The sequence below is a fragment of the Meriones unguiculatus genome, chromosome 4, assembly GCF_030254825.1.
Source record: "Meriones unguiculatus strain TT.TT164.6M chromosome 4, Bangor_MerUng_6.1, whole genome shotgun sequence".
In the NCBI taxonomy this organism is placed as follows: Eukaryota; Metazoa; Chordata; class Mammalia; order Rodentia; family Muridae; genus Meriones; species Meriones unguiculatus.
The window spans coordinates 48,464,812-48,472,006 of NC_083352.1; the positions used below are offsets into that span (position 1 = coordinate 48,464,812).

General features: G+C 38.6%; 1 pseudogene; it reads left to right on the forward strand.

Moving 5' to 3' along the window:
• The first annotated feature begins 213 nt into the window (after positions 1–213).
• Positions 214–1,863, forward strand: LOC110565215 (eEF1A lysine and N-terminal methyltransferase-like; annotated as a pseudogene).
• The last annotated feature ends 5,332 nt before the right edge of the window (positions 1,864–7,195 follow it).

Here is a 7,195-nt window from a genome sequence, read left to right on the forward strand (position 1 = left end):
TATCTAGGCAAATCTATGAACTTCCATTTTAGAAAAAGACACTACCACAAAAAATAAGGTGGAGAGCCTAGAAGATACACAAAGTTGACCTCTAACATTCACACACAAGAAAAGAAGCAAATAGATATGTCTACATTTGCACACATGTTCATGTACCAGAGAGAGAGAGACAGGGAGGGAGGGAGAGACGAAGAAAGTTCTCTAATCAAACCCATGTTGGCTGAGATTGGCAGTGTCCTGCAGGTAGAGAGTTACTACCTCTGCATTTTCTTTGGTCAGTATCACATCTGGAAGAAAGAAATAAGTCACTTCACTCAGGAGGGGTGGGTGGTGAGGGTGTACCAAGTGATACCAAGTATACTGGTCCCAGTAACCGGTGCTTGAAACAGATCCTTAGTTCTCCCAGCCTATCTTTGCCTTTGACAAGTTTAATCCAGTCCTTGTATTTGCCCTTAAAATTCTTGAGCTCTGTACTTAGGAGCAAGAGATATCTTCATGACTGGCAAGCCTGGATTTGCTGGCTGAGGCCTTCCAAGAACAGCAGATCCAGCTGTGATGCTAGGCTGGGCTGGGGAGCACGTTTCTGTCTTATGCAATGGGGATTACAGGGAACCATGCAATACCCTCCAGGTAGTGGACAACCTCACTGTGAAACCATTGCAGGACAGTCATTTTGGTATTTTCATCATAACCCAGGGCCATGAGACTGAATGCCTCTTTGGTATGAAAGAACGGTAGAAGCAGTTGGCAGTCAGTGCAGGCTCCAGGAGGTTAGTAACAATGGCTCTTCACTGAGGTCAACAGCATGATGGCATGGAGAATATTCAATCAGAGTTGTCGACCAGTGTCATCAAGCTGGCCCCAGCCCAGGTCCCTCCCCAGCAACAGGTGCTCTTTCTCTCTGTGGGCAGAGATATTGGGGTTCAAACTGTTTAGCACCAAGACCACAGTGCCTTGAGGAGTGACCACATTGTTGAGGATGTACAAGGGGAAGCAGCTCATCTTCTCATCCCCAGGAACTTGGTGCAGTTGAAAACCAGATTTCTGAAGGATATGTCTCACAAAACCCAGAAGAAACAGAGAAAGGAATAGAAGGAACAGAGACTTCCTGGTACTTCCAAAGACTTCCTTTCTACCCCAGGGTTGATAAGCTTTATGCCTTTTGTGAACACCTTAAAGCCATGATGCCTGTCCTTGCTGTGCTCTGAACCCAGGGATGGTCCTAGAGACTCCACTGGCATTATTGTGGTGGGCATAGGTGGGAGTAGCCTCCCATTCTTCATTCCTGATCATTTCTTAAAGTCCCTTATCGATGCTGTTGAGACTTACCCCTCTGTGTTGGAAGTGGCCACCCAGGGTTTGACTTTTCATACCATGATGAGATGAAGGTTCACATTACATATGGCATGGACTACATCCCCAGCCTGGCAGGAGAAGAAATGTTGCCTGACTATGATGTGATAATGTTCAATATATGTCGATAATGTTTGGCAATAAAGACAAAACAAGGGGAATGAGTTGTCCTCCCCTAGCTATTATGGACCTACTGCAGAAGGTCGAAAGCATCCTGAATCATGAAGGTGTCTTTATTCTTAACCTCGTGTGTCCTGAGTTGGAGTTAAAGGACTCTGTGCTGGCTAGACCCAAGGCAGTCCCTCTCCTTCTTTCTTCTCTATGTCTGGCAAATTGAGGGAGACGTGAGCAGAGATCCTGTTTTGGCAGTCACACCCAGAGCAGGATCTTGCTGCACTATAGCTACTGGAAATGGCCCAGGCTTTGGAGACAATTTTGAGGCAGCCTGAGCAGGGTTGGAATGACATCTATACCCTGTCAGACATGCTGAAGACTCTGAAGATTGTGTGATCATTGGGTAGCTAGCCCACAAACTGTATCAGCTATCTGCACAAACTGCCTTAAACCTCTGGGCTGCTGGAGACTGAATAGTGGTACACAGTACTTTTAGACCTCCTGTTTTTCTCAGTGGTTTACTTGGCTACAGGTTTCCCACCTTTGGGGATGGGAGTTAGCACTGAAATGATTTTTTAAAAAGTTTTTTGAAAGTCTTATAACCAAAGAAGTGTAGAGTTGGTAATCTTGGTTTCTAGAGGCTGAGAAAAGACCAAGGGAATGTATTACAGTTGAGTCACTACTGTGACTCTGAGGTATGATGGATTTTCAGTGTCATCTCAAAGGTCATGTGTTGAAAGCCTGGCTCTCCAGGCCATGTGATATCTTTGAATAATGGTGGAACTTTTAGAAGATATTTGTAGAAGAAATCAAGGACACTAGTGTGCCTTTGAAGGGCTTTGGGACACTGACTTTTCTCTTTGCTTTTAGGTTGCCATGAAGTGAAGAACTCATCTCAATATATCTTCCCTTTCATGATGTTCTGCTTCATCACGGGCCCAAATGGGCCCTTCATAACCAGGGACCGCCAGAATAAGCCAAATAAGCCATTTTTCCTGGAAAAAAATCCTCTCTGTGTGTAAATGATATTCCCATAATTATTTTATCTGTATGTATGCTGTGAGTATTCACACAAATACTTTCAGTAGGTATTCTATATTTGTGAAACCTTTTCTGAACGGTTAATATAAGTTATGCTTCATTATTTTATTGTAGTTTAAGTTTCTACTTAGGTTGTACCTACCATTGTACTCATATGCTAGGTTTGAAGAATTGATGATGGTCACTTCAACAGAACAAGTACATTTATTATTAGTTAGCCAGTAGGTCTAATATATGGTAGGTATTCTCTAAAAACTGATTAAGTGGGTAAAAATATACATGAACTATCTCAATATGAGATTACTGATATGAACAATTAGAAATCTTTCCTTCCCTGGGTAAGATGACCAATCCTCACTCAGAAAGAAAAATAGGATGGACATTGAAAGAAGGAAAAAACATGCAATAGGACAGGAGCTTACCACAAAGGGCCTCTGAAAAACTCTACCTTGCAGCGTATCAAAGCAGACGCTGAGACTAATAACCAAATATTGGGCAGAGTACAGGAAATCTTAAGAAAGAAGGGGCAGATAGTAAGACCTGGAGAAGGCAGGAGCTCCACAAGAAGAACAACAGTACCAAAAAATCTGGGCACAGTGGCCTTTTCTGAGACTGATACTCCAACCAAGAACCATTCATGGATATAACCTAGATTCCCTGCTCAGATGTAGCCCATGACAGCTCAGTATACAAGGGATTCCCTAGTAATGGGAACAGGGACTATCTCTGACATGAACTCAGTGGCTGACTCTTTGATCACCTCCCCCTGAGAGGAAAGCACAGGCCACAGGGGAGGACAATTCAGCCAGTCCTGATGAGACCTGATAAGTTAGGGTCAGATGGAAGGGGAGGAGGACTTCCCTTATCAGGGGCTTGGAGAGGGGCTTGAGAAGAATGAGGGAGGAAGGCTAGGTTTGGGAAGGAATGAGGGAGGAGGCTACAGCTGGGATACAAAGTGAATAAGCTGTAATTAATATAAAAAAAGAAAAAAAAATCTTTCCTTACCTTAGTTGGTTCTCAGTATTTAATAAAGAAAAATTCTTTAGGGCAGTAAGAAACAACTGTTCTAACAAAGTTTTATTGCAAGCTGTGGTTTTCTGAGTATTGTTTTAATATTTTATACTTTACGGTACAAATAAAAGACATAAAGTCATCAGAAATAATATGAAAATTTCTTAAGTAGTTATAAAGCTTCATAGGTTTCTAATTCACAAATCATATTAGTGATGGTGTCAAAAATTCTAAAAATCCCCTCTGATTTGCACAACTTTTCATAAATATCTTTAATGCATCAAATTTCCTTCCTATAGTCTTTTTGGGACAATTACAGATAAGCTTGAGATTTAATCTAGACTGCTCTTGTCTAAGGTAAACATCATTGCATCTTGAAGTGATAAACAATCCAAAATTTGTTTCACTGAATGGTATTGCAGAAAAATTGGTTTGAGGAATTACAGATTTAAAAATATAAGAGGTTTGTTCTAATCTTTGCTATTTTTTCAACATCAAAACTTCTTTAGCATGGCATATCTTAAAATTAATATTCTTAAACTATGTTAAAAAGAAAAAAGATTAAAAGAAACAGTGAAATATTGTCTGTTAGAATAGAAATTGCCATATAAACATTTTTTGATTGATTGTTGTAAATAATTCACAAAATGTTTCCCTCAAGTCATTTCAGTTTTTAAATTGCATTCTCCTGACTGAGGCACGATGCTTTTAAAAATAAAGGTATGAGTACCATGTAAAGAGAAATACAATTTCTAGATGCTATTTCATCTGAAAAGAAGAGTAGGCATTATCTAAAATTATTTTAATCAAATATAATATTTTGTTTTTCTGACTTTACTTTTCAAACTATTAAAATGAAAATTTTCTATATACTTATTTGATTTTGATTTGATATTCTTTTACAAGGCTTATAATATTTAATGAAATAGTATTAATCCTCTACTATGACACATTATATATAATTTAGAGACTCTCATATGTTAAAATATTTTATTACACTTCGTGGGGTCAGATTGACTTAGAAAATGAAAGGTATGTAGTCTGTATGATCGTGAAATAGGATATATTATATTCAATAGATAACCTCTAAAGTCATAGAAATACTTATCATATGAAACTTGCGCTAAGAAATTTTTTAAAAACCTACTTTTATTCTTGGACTATTTTGTGTTAAGTTGTAAGCTAGTGTTTAGAAATATCTTTATACCAATCTAAATGCTATAAATATTGGCATATGGATTTAAAAAAAAATCGTAGAAAGGATGGCCTGGGCACTGGGCAGCCTTCCTTCTGTTGCTATGGCGACATATCTAAGACAAACATAATAAGGCTCTAAGGTTTATTTTAGCATCAGGTTTCTGGCCTTGATAGCTTGTTCTTAGGGAAGCAGAACATCATGGAAGAAGGCAACACAGTGCTTAGGAACATTAAAACACTGATGGAGAGAAGCAAAGTTGTATATTCTTCTTTAATTTGACTTCACATAAATGAAGTCAAATGTAATATTTTCCCTAACTGAATTTTAAATCTCATTGAGGGTTAATGATTGCTTTAAAATTAGATTATTGTGATCTAATTGTAATGAGGCTATAGGAATGAGAATCCTAAGGGAAATAGCAAACTAGGAGTAAAACAAAACAAAACAAAAACGTCAACATAAAAGAAAACAAACAAACAAAATATAAAAACAAAAATCCCACAATCCCCCCCACACACACACACACAAACACACACCAAACACTACAACACTACTTTCTGGAACTAGGAATCATAGTTAAATTTACATATGCATAGTTTTTATATTCATTTAATTTAATATTTTGTATCAATTACAAAATTGCACTACAAGGCAGAGACACTGAAAACTTCTCTTTTCCTATGTTTACACAATAATTTTCTCTTCATGTAAACAACAGTCTGGGCTCAGAGCCAGATTATGGTCAGATTTTTTGATACCGTGGAATGGTGTTCATTTAATATTTCAAATATCAATGTGGGAAAGACAAAGAAATGCTAAAAACCAATTTCAAATACCATCCTATCCTGTAATTTTCTTCTTCACAAAATGTTATCAGCATTTTTTGGTGTTACCAAAAAGAGTATCAGCAAAATTTCTAATACCATTCTCTCTTGTAATTTTCTTCAAATTATAGGGAGGAAGGGAACTGATTTCTTGCTGCTATGGGAATCATGTAACCCTTCTCTTGATAATCAGATAAAGGAGAAAATCTTTTCCTTTTCCTTTAGCACAGATGAAGTGATGGCTACATTTGTTCTGCTAAGAGCATGCTGCCACCGTATTTTTTTTTTCATGGGGATTAAAAACTAGAATCCACTGAGTTCATGTCAGAGACAGTCCCTGTTCCCCTTCCTAGAGACTCAACTTAGATACTGAGCTGCCACAGGCTACATCTGAGCAGGGGTTCTGGATTATACCCATGCATGGTCCTTGGTTGAGAATCAGTCTCAGAAAGACCCTTATGCCCAGATATATTTGGCCCTCGTGGAGCTCCAGTTCTCTCCAGATCTTACTAACTACCCCTTCTTTTATATGATCCCCTCCCCCTGACAGAGCAGCAGCCTTGCTAGGACATGAGGAGGACATTGCAGCCAGTCCTGATGAGACCTGATAATCTAGGATCAGAGGAAGGGGAGGAGGACCTCCTCTGTCAGTGGACTTAGAGAGGGGCAGGAAAGAGATGAGGGAGGGATTGGGAGGGATTGGGAGGGATTGGGAGGGAGTGACGGAGGGGTTTACAGCTGGGATACAAGGTAAATAAACTGTAATTAATATAAAAAATAAAAAAGTAAAAAAGTAAACAACAAAAATAAAACAAACAAACAAACAAAAAAATTAGACTCTTCTAACCTTAGAGCTGCTCCACTGCACCACAGGCCTCTTCAGGATAGAGGACAATGGGACTTTGGTTCCCACACAACTCCACAACTCACCTCCACTGGATTCTGATGCATCAACCAAAAACCATGCATAGATGCAGCCCATAGATATGTCAGTCTCCATGTGGGTTCCCTAGTAAGGGGAGAAGAGATAGTCTCTGACATGAACTAGGTTGCATGTTCCTTGATCACTTCTCTCTGGAGGGGTAACCTAGCCAGCCCACAGAGGAAGAGGATCCAGGCAGTTCAGATGGGACCTGGACTGAGGTCCAGGCTAGGCTCAAACAGTAGGGGAGGAGGACCTCCCCTATCTGTAGAGTGGGGAAGTACCAACTATCGTTCATATACCAAAAGTATATAAAAAATGGGTTAAAGTCTTAAATAAATAGCTTTTAAACCATAAGACTCTTAGAAGAAACAAAGAAAATACTCTACAATATTCCAAGTGGTTAACACTAAACACACATATATAAGAATAAAAATAAATGGACTCAGTAGGTTATATGTTTATATAATTGCATATATATATATATGTAGTAATATTTATTAAAGAAGAAGAGGTCATGAATCCAAAAGGCAGGGACATAAAGGGAGTTGAGGGAAAAAGGAAGAGGAGGAAATGATGTAAATAGAGTATTCATGTATGAAATTCTCAGAAATTAAATAAATTATGAAGCAGATATTTGGAATTATATCAAAACTCTTAGCTTTGACATAGCAAAGGAAACAAGGCAATGAAACAATATGGAGAATGGGAACAAAATTTGCAAACTACACA